At 47.7% G+C, this 13,129-nt stretch overlaps 9 non-coding genes across 9 annotated transcripts; all 9 read right to left on the reverse strand.

Annotated features, from left to right (window-relative positions):
* Positions 1 to 867: 867 nt before the first annotated feature.
* Positions 868 to 1,058, reverse strand: LOC142695292 (U2 spliceosomal RNA). The gene has a single exon (XR_012863422.1). It is a non-coding gene; the product is annotated as a U2 spliceosomal RNA (small nuclear RNA).
* A 1,280-nt stretch (positions 1,059 to 2,338) lies between these two features.
* Positions 2,339 to 2,529, reverse strand: LOC142695293 (U2 spliceosomal RNA). The gene has a single exon (XR_012863423.1). It is a non-coding gene; the product is annotated as a U2 spliceosomal RNA (small nuclear RNA).
* A 1,301-nt stretch (positions 2,530 to 3,830) lies between these two features.
* LOC142695294 (U2 spliceosomal RNA) lies at positions 3,831 to 4,021 on the reverse strand. The gene has a single exon (XR_012863424.1). It is a non-coding gene; the product is annotated as a U2 spliceosomal RNA (small nuclear RNA).
* Positions 4,022 to 5,325: 1,304 nt separating this feature from the next.
* LOC142695295 (U2 spliceosomal RNA) lies at positions 5,326 to 5,516 on the reverse strand. The gene has a single exon (XR_012863425.1). It is a non-coding gene; the product is annotated as a U2 spliceosomal RNA (small nuclear RNA).
* Positions 5,517 to 6,797: 1,281 nt separating this feature from the next.
* Positions 6,798 to 6,988, reverse strand: LOC142695296 (U2 spliceosomal RNA). The gene has a single exon (XR_012863426.1). It is a non-coding gene; the product is annotated as a U2 spliceosomal RNA (small nuclear RNA).
* A 1,246-nt stretch (positions 6,989 to 8,234) lies between these two features.
* Positions 8,235 to 8,425, reverse strand: LOC142695297 (U2 spliceosomal RNA). Its single transcript, XR_012863427.1, has one exon. It is a non-coding gene; the product is annotated as a U2 spliceosomal RNA (small nuclear RNA).
* Positions 8,426 to 9,702: 1,277 nt separating this feature from the next.
* LOC142695298 (U2 spliceosomal RNA) lies at positions 9,703 to 9,893 on the reverse strand. Its single transcript, XR_012863428.1, has one exon. It is a non-coding gene; the product is annotated as a U2 spliceosomal RNA (small nuclear RNA).
* Positions 9,894 to 11,185: 1,292 nt separating this feature from the next.
* Positions 11,186 to 11,376, reverse strand: LOC142695299 (U2 spliceosomal RNA). The gene has a single exon (XR_012863429.1). It is a non-coding gene; the product is annotated as a U2 spliceosomal RNA (small nuclear RNA).
* A 1,277-nt stretch (positions 11,377 to 12,653) lies between these two features.
* Positions 12,654 to 12,844, reverse strand: LOC142695301 (U2 spliceosomal RNA). Its single transcript, XR_012863431.1, has one exon. It is a non-coding gene; the product is annotated as a U2 spliceosomal RNA (small nuclear RNA).
* Positions 12,845 to 13,129: the final 285 nt, after the last annotated feature.

A 13,129-nucleotide genomic window follows, 5' to 3' on the forward strand; every position in this document is an offset into this window, starting at 1 on the left:
GAATCCTGAGGGCTCCACTATGACACGTGCAAAGTTCCGTCTGAACTTTATATAAGACGGTGAGGCTCAGTCAGTCACTCAGTGTTGCCTGAGAGGGCAACACTGCAACAGCCGGCCGCCAGGCTGTCTTTTTTTTGCACAGCTAGTTGCCTCCAGGAGGCCACAAGAGGGAGACAAGGGACTGCAAAATGGAAAATAGGCATCCACCAACTTTACAGACAACCTCTCCTTGCTCCTACAACCTCCATCCTTGCACAGTTTGTTATTCTTCTAGGTAACATAGTAACAAATCCAAATTGCTGCTCTCTTTGTAGGCAAGCAAGGCTTTGTTGCAACTGCAATTCTTACTTCTTCTTGAAATGTAGGGACGACAGTACATTCCATCACATCCATCTAGTGTACACAGGTAGGTCCATTGTGGCGGGCAGGCGAGCGGGCGGGCTGCTTTATTGGCTGTTTGCTGTTCCCCTACTCCACTCCACTATTTGACTGTTGTGCTGCATCAATCAATCAATCAATCAATCAATCAATCAATCAATCAATCAATCAATCAATCAATCAATCAATCAGTGGCTGGCTCAGGTGCAGCTCTTTAACTTACCTAAAAGGGAGGGCGGAGAGAAGACAAGGAAGGTGAATGAGGTGTTCCAATGTGAAATGCCGGAAACACAGAAACACAGACGACACACAACAAGAGGTGGCAATCTATTCATTAATTGCATTTAATCAATGAGCTCATTATCACTCATGCATTGTCCAACAGGTGTTGAAATAATGGGATTAAAAGGGGAGATCCCTTCAGAAAGACAGAAACAATAGCAAAGACAAAAAACACTTTTGGAATCTGCTTTTAGTCAACACATAAGGAAAGGGTGCACCGGTCCTGGAAATACTGCAATACCAGGTCAATGCGTGGAGTGGACAGAGCAAGCTCTATTTCCATCTCCCTGTTCTAAAAATCCATTTAATATATGGTCCCCAGATAGGGGACGTATCAGATATTAAACTGATAAGAACAGATACTACACTTGATCTTAGCCAAAAGGCCGAGAAGCGATAACCCGAACGGGCCGCGCGTTGCCCGAGCCTGCCCGATACTGCTGTTCAGCCCTTGCAGCGATTCAGCCTACTTCTAGGCAATTCCATGGGGCCCTGCAGGCTCACACACTCACAGCTACACGGGAGGTGAATAAAGGCCGGAGAGGAAGCCAGACAGGATTTGCTTCTTTTGCTTGCACCACAATGCAGTGCTGAAAGAGGAGGAATCTACATAAAAACGCCTTCCTGGCAACACCCAAATGCCCTGCTGCCATGCAGATAAACACTGGCAGCGGCAGCAAGTGCATGCCCACAGCCACCCCTTGTTCCTTCACACCTTGTATCAGCTGTAATCCAGTCCAGTCCAGTGCTGCCTGCTGAGCAGCACTGACCAACACTGCCTGGGCCCAGGCTTTTATCTCTGAGGCCCCATTATGATGTCAGAAAGCTGGCTCTGGAATCCTGAGGGCTCCACTATGACACGTGCAAAGTTCCGTCTGAACTTTATATAAGACGGTGAGGCTCAGTCAGTCACTCAGTGTTGCCTGAGAGGGCAACAATGCAACAGCCGGCCGCCAGGCTGTCTTTTTTTTGCACAGCTAGTTGCCTCCAGGAGGCCACAAGAGGGAGACAAGGGACTGCAAAATGGAAAATAGGCATCCACCAACTTTACAGACAACTTCTCCTTGCTCCTACAACCTCCATCCTTGCACAGTTTGTTATTCTTCTAGGTAACATAGTAACAAATCCAAATTGCTGCTCTCTTTGTAGGCAAGCAAGGCTTTGTTGCAACTGCAATTCTTACTTCTTCTTGAAATGTAGGGACGACAGTACATTCCATCACATCCATCTAGTGTACACAGGTAGGTCCATTGTGGCGGGCAGGCGAGCGGGCGGGCTGCTTTATTGGCTGTTTGCTGTTCCCCTACTCCACTCCACTATTTGACTGTTGTGCTGCATCAATCAATCAATCAATCAATCAATCAATCAATCAATCAATCAGTGGCTGGCTCAGGTGCAGCTCTTTAACTTACCTAAAAGGGAGGGCGGAGAGAAGACAAGGAAGGTGAATGAGGTGTTCCAATGTGAAATGCCGGAAACACAGAAACACAGACGACACACAACAAGAGGTGGCAATCTATTCATTAATTGCATTTAATCAATGAGCTCATTATCACTCATGCATTGTCCAACAGGTGTTGAAATAATGGGATTAAAAGGGGAGATCCCTTCAGAAAGACAGAAACAATAGCAAAGACAAAAAACACTTTTGGAATCTGCTTTTAGTCAACACATAAGGAAAGGGTGCACCGGTCCTGGAAATACTGCAATACCAGGTCAATGCGTGGAGTGGACAGAGCAAGCTCTATTTCCATCTCCCTGTTCTAAAAATCCATTTAATATATGGTCCCCAGATAGGGGACGTATCAGATATTAAACTGATAAGAACAGATACTACACTTGATCTTAGCCAAAAGGCCGAGAAGCGATAACCCGAACGGGCCGCGCGTTGCCCGAGCCTGCCCGATACTGCTGTTCAGCCCTTGCAGCGATTCAGCCTACTTCTAGGCAATTCCATGGGGCCCTGCAGGCTCACACACTCACAGCTACACGGGAGGTGAATAAAGGCCGGAGAGGAAGCCAGACAGGATTTGCTTCTTTTGCTTGCACCACAATGCAGTGCTGAAAGAGGAGGAATCTACATAAAAACGCCTTCCTGGCAACGCCCAAATGCCCTGCTGCCATGCAGATAAACACTGGCAGCGGCAGCAAGTGCATGCCCACAGCCACCCCTTGTTCCTTCACACCTTGTATCAGCTGTAATCCAGTCCAGTCCAGTGCTGCCTGCTGAGCAGCACTGACCAACACTGCCTGGGCCCAGGCTTTTATCTCTGAGGCCCCATTATGATGTCAGAAAGCTGGCTCTGGAATCCTGAGGGCTCCACTATGACACGTGCAAAGTTCCGTCTGAACTTTATATAAGACGGTGAGGCTCAGTCAGTCACTCAGTGTTGCCTGAGAGGGCAACACTGCAACAGCCGGCCGCCAGGCTGTCTTTTTTTTGCACAGCTAGTTGCCTCCAGGAGGCCACAAGAGGGAGACAAGGGACTGCAAAATGGAAAATAGGCATCCACCAACTTTACAGACAACTTCTCCTTGCTCCTACAACCTCCATCCTTGCACAGTTTGTTATTCTTCTAGGTAACATAGTAACAAATCCAAATTGCTGCTCTCTTTGTAGGCAAGCAAGGCTTTGTTGCAACTGCAATTCTTACTTCTTCTTGAAATGTAGGGACGACAGTACATTCCATCACATCCATCTAGTGTACACAGGTAGGTCCATTGTGGCGGGCAGGCGAGCGGGCGGGCTGCTTTATTGGCTGTTTGCTGTTCCCCTACTCCACTCCACTATTTGACTGTTGTGCTGCATCATATCAATCAATCAATCAATCAATCAATCAATCAATCAATCAATCAATCAATCAATCAATCAGTGGCTGGCTCAGGTGCAGCTCTTTAACTTACCTAAAAGGGAGGGCGGAGAGAAGACAAGGAAGGTGAATGAGGTGTTCCAATGTGAAATGCCGGAAACACAGAAACACAGACGACACACAACAAGAGGTGGCAATCTATTCATTAATTGCATTTAATCAATGAGCTCATTATCACTCATGCATTGTCCAACAGGTGTTGAAATAATGGGATTAAAAGGGGAGATCCCTTCAGAAAGACAGAAACAATAGCAAAGACAAAAAACACTTTTGGAATCTGCTTTTAGTCAACACATAAGGAAAGGGTGCACCGGTCCTGGAAATACTGCAATACCAGGTCAATGCGTGGAGTGGACAGAGCAAGCTCTATTTCCATCTCCCTGTTCTAAAAATCCATTTAATATATGGTCCCCAGATAGGGGACGTATCAGATATTAAACTGATAAGAACAGATACTACACTTGATCTTAGCCAAAAGGCCGAGAAGCGATAACCCGAACGGGCCGCGCGTTGCCCGAGCCTGCCCGATACTGCTGTTCAGCCCTTGCAGCGATTCAGCCTACTTCTAGGCAATTCCATGGGGCCCTGCAGGCTCACACACTCACAGCTACACGGGAGGTGAATAAAGGCCGGAGAGGAAGCCAGACAGGATTTGCTTCTTTTGCTTGCACCACAATGCAGTGCTGAAAGAGGAGGAATCTACATAAAAACGCCTTCCTGGCAACGCCCAAATGCCCTGCTGCCATGCAGATAAACACTGGCAGCGGCAGCAAGTGCATGCCCACAGCCACCCCTTGTTCCTTCACACCTTGTATCAGCTGTAATCCAGTCCAGTCCAGTGCTGCCTGCTGAGCAGCACTGACCAACACTGCCTGGGCCCAGGCTTTTATCTCTGAGGCCCCATTATGATGTCAGAAAGCTGGCTCTGGAATCCTGAGGGCTCCACTATGACACGTGCAAAGTTCCGTCTGAACTTTATATAAGACGGTGAGGCTCAGTCAGTCACTCAGTGTTGCCTGAGAGGGCAACACTGCAACAGCCAGCCGCCAGGCTGTCTTTTTTTTGCACAGCTAGTTGCCTCCAGGAGGCCACAAGAGGGAGACAAGGGACTGCAAAATGGAAAATAGGCATCCACCAACTTTACAGACAACTTCTCCTTGCTCCTACAACCTCCATCCTTGCACAGTTTGTTATTCTTCTAGGTAACATAGTAACAAATCCAAATTGCTGCTCTCTTTGTAGGCAAGCAAGGCTTTGTTGCAACTGCAATTCTTACTTCTTCTTGAAATGTAGGGACGACAGTACATTCCATCACATCCATCTAGTGTACACAGGTAGGTCCATTGTGGCGGGCAGGCGAGCGGGCGGGCTGCTTTATTGGCTGTTTGCTGTTCCCCTACTCCACTCCACTATTTGACTGTTGTGCTGCATCAATCAATCAATCAATCAATCAATCAATCAATCAATCAATCAATCAATCAATCAATCAATCAATCAGTGGCTGGCTCAGGTGCAGCTCTTTAACTTACCTAAAAGGGAGGGCGGAGAGAAGACAAGGAAGGTGAATGAGGTGTTCCAATGTGAAATGCCGGAAACACAGAAACACAGACGACACACAACAAGAGGTGGCAATCTATTCATTAATTGCATTTAATCAATGAGCTCATTATCACTCATGCATTGTCCAACAGGTGTTGAAATAATGGGATTAAAAGGGGAGATCCCTTCAGAAAGACAGAAACAATAGCAAAGACAAAAAACACTTTTGGAATCTGCTTTTAGTCAACACATAAGGAAAGGGTGCACCGGTCCTGGAAATACTGCAATACCAGGTCAATGCGTGGAGTGGACAGAGCAAGCTCTATTTCCATCTCCCTGTTCTAAAAATCCATTTAATATATGGTCCCCAGATAGGGGACGTATCAGATATTAAACTGATAAGAACAGATACTACACTTGATCTTAGCCAAAAGGCCGAGAAGCGATAACCCGAACGGGCCGCGCGTTGCCCGAGCCTGCCCGATACTGCTGTTCAGCCCTTGCAGCGATTCAGCCTACTTCTAGGCAATTCCATGGGGCCCTGCAGGCTCACACACTCACAGCTACACGGGAGGTGAATAAAGGCCGGAGAGGAAGCCAGACAGGATTTGCTTCTTTTGCTTGCACCACAATGCAGTGCTGAAAGAGGAGGAATCTACATAAAAACGCCTTCCTGGCAACGCCCAAATGCCCTGCTGCCATGCAGATAAACACTGGCAGCGGCAGCAAGTGCATGCCCACAGCCACCCCTTGTTCCTTCACACCTTGTATCAGCTGTAATCCAGTCCAGTCCAGTGCTGCCTGCTGAGCAGCACTGACCAACACTGCCTGGGCCCAGGCTTTTATCTCTGAGGCCCCATTATGATGTCAGAAAGCTGGCTCTGGAATCCTGAGGGCTCCACTATGACACGTGCAAAGTTCCGTCTGAACTTTATATAAGACGGTGAGGCTCAGTCAGTCACTCAGTGTTGCCTGAGAGGGCAACACTGCAACAGCCGGCCGCCAGGCTGTCTTTTTTTTGCACAGCTAGTTGCCTCCAGGAGGCCACAAGAGGGAGACAAGGGACTGCAAAATGGAAAATAGGCATCCACCAACTTTACAGACAACTTCTCCTTGCTCCTACAACCTCCATCCTTGCACAGTTTGTTATTCTTCTAGGTAACATAGTAACAAATCCAAATTGCTGCTCTCTTTGTAGGCAAGCAAGGCTTTGTTGCAACTGCAATTCTTACTTCTTCTTGAAATGTAGGGACGACAGTACATTCCATCACATCCATCTAGTGTACACAGGTAGGTCCATTGTGGCGGGCAGGCGAGCGGGCGGGCTGCTTTATTGGCTGTTTGCTGTTCCCCTACTCCACTCCACTATTTGACTGTTGTGCTGCATCAATCAATCAATCAATCAATCAATCAATCAATCAATCAATCAAGTGGCTGGCTCAGGTGCAGCTCTTTAACTTACCTAAAAGGGAGGGCGGAGAGAAGACAAGGAAGGTGAATGAGGTGTTCCAATGTGAAATGCCGGAAACACAGAAACACAGACGACACACAACAAGAGGTGGCAATCTATTCATTAATTGCATTTAATCAATGAGCTCATTATCACTCATGCATTGTCCAACAGGTGTTGAAATAATGGGATTAAAAGGGGAGATCCCTTCAGAAAGACAGAAACAATAGCAAAGACAAAAAACACTTTTGGAATCTGCTTTTAGTCAACACATAAGGAAAGGGTGCACCGGTCCTGGAAATACTGCAATACCAGGTCAATGCGTGGAGTGGACAGAGCAAGCTCTATTTCCATCTCCCTGTTCTAAAAATCCATTTAATATATGGTCCCCAGATAGGGGACGTATCAGATATTAAACTGATAAGAACAGATACTACACTTGATCTTAGCCAAAAGGCCGAGAAGCGATAACCCGAACGGGCCGCGCGTTGCCCGAGCCTGCCCGATACTGCTGTTCAGCCCTTGCAGCGATTCAGCCTACTTCTAGGCAATTCCATGGGGCCCTGCAGGCTCACACACTCACAGCTACACGGGAGGTGAATAAAGGCCGGAGAGGAAGCCAGACAGGATTTGCTTCTTTTGCTTGCACCACAATGCAGTGCTGAAAGAGGAGGAATCTACATAAAAACGCCTTCCTGGCAACGCCCAAATGCCCTGCTGCCATGCAGATAAACACTGGCAGCGGCAGCAAGTGCATGCCCACAGCCACCCCTTGTTCCTTCACACCTTGTATCAGCTGTAATCCAGTCCAGTCCAGTGCTGCCTGCTGAGCAGCACTGACCAACACTGCCTGGGCCCAGGCTTTTATCTCTGAGGCCCCATTATGATGTCAGAAAGCTGGCTCTGGAATCCTGAGGGCTCCACTATGACACGTGCAAAGTTCCGTCTGAACTTTATATAAGACGGTGAGGCTCAGTCAGTCACTCAGTGTTGCCTGAGAGGGCAACACTGCAACAGCCGGCCGCCAGGCTGTCTTTTTTTTGCACAGCTAGTTGCCTCCAGGAGGCCACAAGAGGGAGACAAGGGACTGCAAAATGGAAAATAGGCATCCACCAACTTTACAGACAACTTCTCCTTGCTCCTACAACCTCCATCCTTGTAACAAATCCAAATTGCTGCTCTCTTTGTAGGCAAGCAAGGCTTTGTTGCAACTGCAATTCTTACTTCTTCTTGAAATGTAGGGACGACAGTACATTCCATCACATCCATCTAGTGTACACAGGTAGGTCCATTGTGGCGGGCAGGCGAGCGGGCGGGCTGCTTTATTGGCTGTTTGCTGTTCCCCTACTCCACTCCACTATTTGACTGTTGTGCTGCATCAATCAATCAATCAATCAATCAATCAATCAATCAATCAGTGGCTGGCTCAGGTGCAGCTCTTTAACTTACCTAAAAGGGAGGGCGGAGAGAAGACAAGGAAGGTGAATGAGGTGTTCCAATGTGAAATGCCGGAAACACAGAAACACAGACGACACACAACAAGAGGTGGCAATCTATTCATTAATTGCATTTAATCAATGAGCTCATTATCACTCATGCATTGTCCAACAGGTGTTGAAATAATGGGATTAAAAGGGGAGATCCCTTCAGAAAGACAGAAACAATAGCAAAGACAAAAAACACTTTTGGAATCTGCTTTTAGTCAACACATAAGGAAAGGGTGCACCGGTCCTGGAAATACTGCAATACCAGGTCAATGCGTGGAGTGGACAGAGCAAGCTCTATTTCCATCTCCCTGTTCTAAAAATCCATTTAATATATGGTCCCCAGATAGGGGACGTATCAGATATTAAACTGATAAGAACAGATACTACACTTGATCTTAGCCAAAAGGCCGAGAAGCGATAACCCGAACGGGCCGCGCGTTGCCCGAGCCTGCCCGATACTGCTGTTCAGCCCTTGCAGCGATTCAGCCTACTTCTAGGCAATTCCATGGGGCCCTGCAGGCTCACACACTCACAGCTACACGGGAGGTGAATAAAGGCCGGAGAGGAAGCCAGACAGGATTTGCTTCTTTTGCTTGCACCACAATGCAGTGCTGAAAGAGGAGGAATCTACATAAAAACGCCTTCCTGGCAACGCCCAAATGCCCTGCTGCCATGCAGATAAACACTGGCAGCGGCAGCAAGTGCATGCCCACAGCCACCCCTTGTTCCTTCACACCTTGTATCAGCTGTAATCCAGTCCAGTCCAGTGCTGCCTGCTGAGCAGCACTGACCAACACTGCCTGGGCCCAGGCTTTTATCTCTGAGGCCCCATTATGATGTCAGAAAGCTGGCTCTGGAATCCTGAGGGCTCCACTATGACACGTGCAAAGTTCCGTCTGAACTTTATATAAGACGGTGAGGCTCAGTCAGTCACTCAGTGTTGCCTGAGAGGGCAACACTGCAACAGCCGGCCGCCAGGCTGTCTTTTTTTTGCACAGCTAGTTGCCTCCAGGAGGCCACAAGAGGGAGACAAGGGACTGCAAAATGGAAAATAGGCATCCACCAACTTTACAGACAACTTCTCCTTGCTCCTACAACCTCCATCCTTGCACAGTTTGTTATTCTTCTAGGTAACATAGTAACAAATCCAAATTGCTGCTCTCTTTGTAGGCAAGCAAGGCTTTGTTGCAACTGCAATTCTTACTTCTTCTTGAAATGTAGGGACGACAGTACATTCCATCACATCCATCTAGTGTACACAGGTAGGTCCATTGTGGCGGGCAGGCGAGCGGGCGGGCTGCTTTATTGGCTGTTTGCTGTTCCCCTACTCCACTCCACTATTTGACTGTTGTGCTGCAATCAATCAATCAATCAATCAATCAATCAATCAATCAATCAGTGGCTGGCTCAGGTGCAGCTCTTTAACTTACCTAAAAGGGAGGGCGGAGAGAAGACAAGGAAGGTGAATGAGGTGTTCCAATGTGAAATGCCGGAAACACAGAAACACAGACGACACACAACAAGAGGTGGCAATCTATTCATTAATTGCATTTAATCAATGAGCTCATTATCACTCATGCATTGTCCAACAGGTGTTGAAATAATGGGATTAAAAGGGGAGATCCCTTCAGAAAGACAGAAACAATAGCAAAGACAAAAAACACTTTTGGAATCTGCTTTTAGTCAACACATAAGGAAAGGGTGCACCGGTCCTGGAAATACTGCAATACCAGGTCAATGCGTGGAGTGGACAGAGCAAGCTCTATTTCCATCTCCCTGTTCTAAAAATCCATTTAATATATGGTCCCCAGATAGGGGACGTATCAGATATTAAACTGATAAGAACAGATACTACACTTGATCTTAGCCAAAAGGCCGAGAAGCGATAACCCGAACGGGCCGCGCGTTGCCCGAGCCTGCCCGATACTGCTGTTCAGCCCTTGCAGCGATTCAGCCTACTTCTAGGCAATTCCATGGGGCCCTGCAGGCTCACACACTCACAGCTACACGGGAGGTGAATAAAGGCCGGAGAGGAAGCCAGACAGGATTTGCTTCTTTTGCTTGCACCACAATGCAGTGCTGAAAGAGGAGGAATCTACATAAAAACGCCTTCCTGGCAACGCCCAAATGCCCTGCTGCCATGCAGATAAACACTGGCAGCGGCAGCAAGTGCATGCCCACAGCCACCCCTTGTTCCTTCACACCTTGTATCAGCTGTAATCCAGTCCAGTCCAGTGCTGCCTGCTGAGCAGCACTGACCAACACTGCCTGGGCCCAGGCTTTTATCTCTGAGGCCCCATTATGATGTCAGAAAGCTGGCTCTGGAATCCTGAGGGCTCCACTATGACACGTGCAAAGTTCCGTCTGAACTTTATATAAGACGGTGAGGCTCAGTCAGTCACTCAGTGTTGCCTGAGAGGGCAACACTGCAACAGCCAGCCGCCAGGCTGTCTTTTTTTTGCACAGCTAGTTGCCTCCAGGAGGCCACAAGAGGGAGACAAGGGACTGCAAAATGGAAAATAGGCATCCACCAACTTTACAGACAACTTCTCCTTGCTCCTACAACCTCCATCCTTGCACAGTTTGTTATTCTTCTAGGTAACATAGTAACAAATCCAAATTGCTGCTCTCTTTGTAGGCAAGCAAGGCTTTGTTGCAACTGCAATTCTTACTTCTTCTTGAAATGTAGGGACGACAGTACATTCCATCACATCCATCTAGTGTACACAGGTAGGTCCATTGTGGCGGGCAGGCGAGCGGGCGGGCTGCTTTATTGGCTGTTTGCTGTTCCCCTACTCCACTCCACTATTTGACTGTTGTGCTGCATCAATCAATCAATCAATCAATCAATCAATCAATCAATCAATCAATCAATCAATCAGTGGCTGGCTCAGGTGCAGCTCTTTAACTTACCTAAAAGGGAGGGCGGAGAGAAGACAAGGAAGGTGAATGAGGTGTTCCAATGTGAAATGCCGGAAACACAGAAACACAGACGACACACAACAAGAGGTGGCAATCTATTCATTAATTGCATTTAATCAATGAGCTCATTATCACTCATGCATTGTCCAACAGGTGTTGAAATAATGGGATTAAAAGGGGAGATCCCTTCAGAAAGACAGAAACAATAGCAAAGACAAAAAACACTTTTGGAATCTGCTTTTAGTCAACACATAAGGAAAGGGTGCACCGGTCCTGGAAATACTGCAATACCAGGTCAATGCGTGGAGTGGACAGAGCAAGCTCTATTTCCATCTCCCTGTTCTAAAAATCCATTTAATATATGGTCCCCAGATAGGGGACGTATCAGATATTAAACTGATAAGAACAGATACTACACTTGATCTTAGCCAAAAGGCCGAGAAGCGATAACCCGAACGGGCCGCGCGTTGCCCGAGCCTGCCCGATACTGCTGTTCAGCCCTTGCAGCGATTCAGCCTACTTCTAGGCAATTCCATGGGGCCCTGCAGGCTCACACACTCACAGCTACACGGGAGGTGAATAAAGGCCGGAGAGGAAGCCAGACAGGATTTGCTTCTTTTGCTTGCACCACAATGCAGTGCTGAAAGAGGAGGAATCTACATAAAAACGCCTTCCTGGCAACGCCCAAATGCCCTGCTGCCATGCAGATAAACACTGGCAGCGGCAGCAAGTGCATGCCCACAGCCACCCCTTGTTCCTTCACACCTTGTATCAGCTGTAATCCAGTCCAGTCCAGTGCTGCCTGCTGAGCAGCACTGACCAACACTGCCTGGGCCCAGGCTTTTATCTCTGAGGCCCCATTATGATGTCAGAAAGCTGGCTCTGGAATCCTGAGGGCTCCACTATGACACGTGCAAAGTTCCGTCTGAACTTTATATAAGACGGTGAGGCTCAGTCAGTCACTCAGTGTTGCCTGAGAGGGCAACACTGCAACAGCCGGCCGCCAGGCTGTCTTTTTTTTGCACAGCTAGTTGCCTCCAGGAGGCCACAAGAGGGAGACAAGGGACTGCAAAATGGAAAATAGGCATCCACCAACTTTACAGACAACTTCTCCTTGCTCCTACAACCTCCATCCTTGCACAGTTTGTTATTCTTCTAGGTAACATAGTAACAAATCCAAATTGCTGCTCTCTTTGTAGGCAAGCAAGGCTTTGTTGCAACTGCAATTCTTACTTCTTCTTGAAATGTAGGGACGACAGTACATTCCATCACATCCATCTAGTGTACACAGGTAGGTCCATTGTGGCGGGCAGGCGAGCGGGCGGGCTGCTTTATTGGCTGTTTGCTGTTCCCCTACTCCACTCCACTATTTGACTGTTGTGCTGCATCAATCAATCAATCAATCAATCAATCAATCAATCAATCAAGTGGCTGGCTCAGGTGCAGCTCTTTAACTTACCTAAAAGGGAGGGCGGAGAGAAGACAAGGAAGGTGAATGAGGTGTTCCAATGTGAAATGCCGGAAACACAGAAACACAGACGACACACAACAAGAGGTGGCAATCTATTCATTAATTGCATTTAATCAATGAGCTCATTATCACTCATGCATTGTCCAACAGGTGTTGAAATAATGGGATTAAAAGGGGAGATCCCTTCAGAAAGACAGAAACAATAGCAAAGACAAAAAACACTTTTGGAATCTGCTTTTAGTCAACACATAAGGAAAGGGTGCACCGGTCCTGGAAATACTGCAATACCAGGTCAATGCGTGGAGTGGACAGAGCAAGCTCTATTTCCATCTCCCTGTTCTAAAAATCCATTTAATATATGGTCCCCAGATAGGGGACGTATCAGATATTAAACTGATAAGAACAGATACTACACTTGATCTTAGCCAAAAGGCCGAGAAGCGATAACCCGAACGGGCCGCGCGTTGCCCGAGCCTGCCCGATACTGCTGTTCAGCCCTTGCAGCGATTCAGCCTACTTCTAGGCAATTCCATGGGGCCCTGCAGGCTCACACACTCACAGCTACACGGGAGGTGAATAAAGGCCGGAGAGGAAGCCAGACAGGATTTGCTTCTTTTGCTTGCACCACAATGCAGTGCTGAAAGAGGAGGAATCTACATAAAAACGCCTTCCTGGCAACGCCCAAATGCCCTGCTGCCATGCAGATAAACACTGGCAGCGGCAGCAAGTG

This window comes from Rhinoderma darwinii, assembly GCF_050947455.1.
Source record: "Rhinoderma darwinii isolate aRhiDar2 chromosome 5 unlocalized genomic scaffold, aRhiDar2.hap1 SUPER_5_unloc_47, whole genome shotgun sequence".
NCBI lineage: Eukaryota > Metazoa > Chordata > Amphibia > Anura > Rhinodermatidae > Rhinoderma > Rhinoderma darwinii.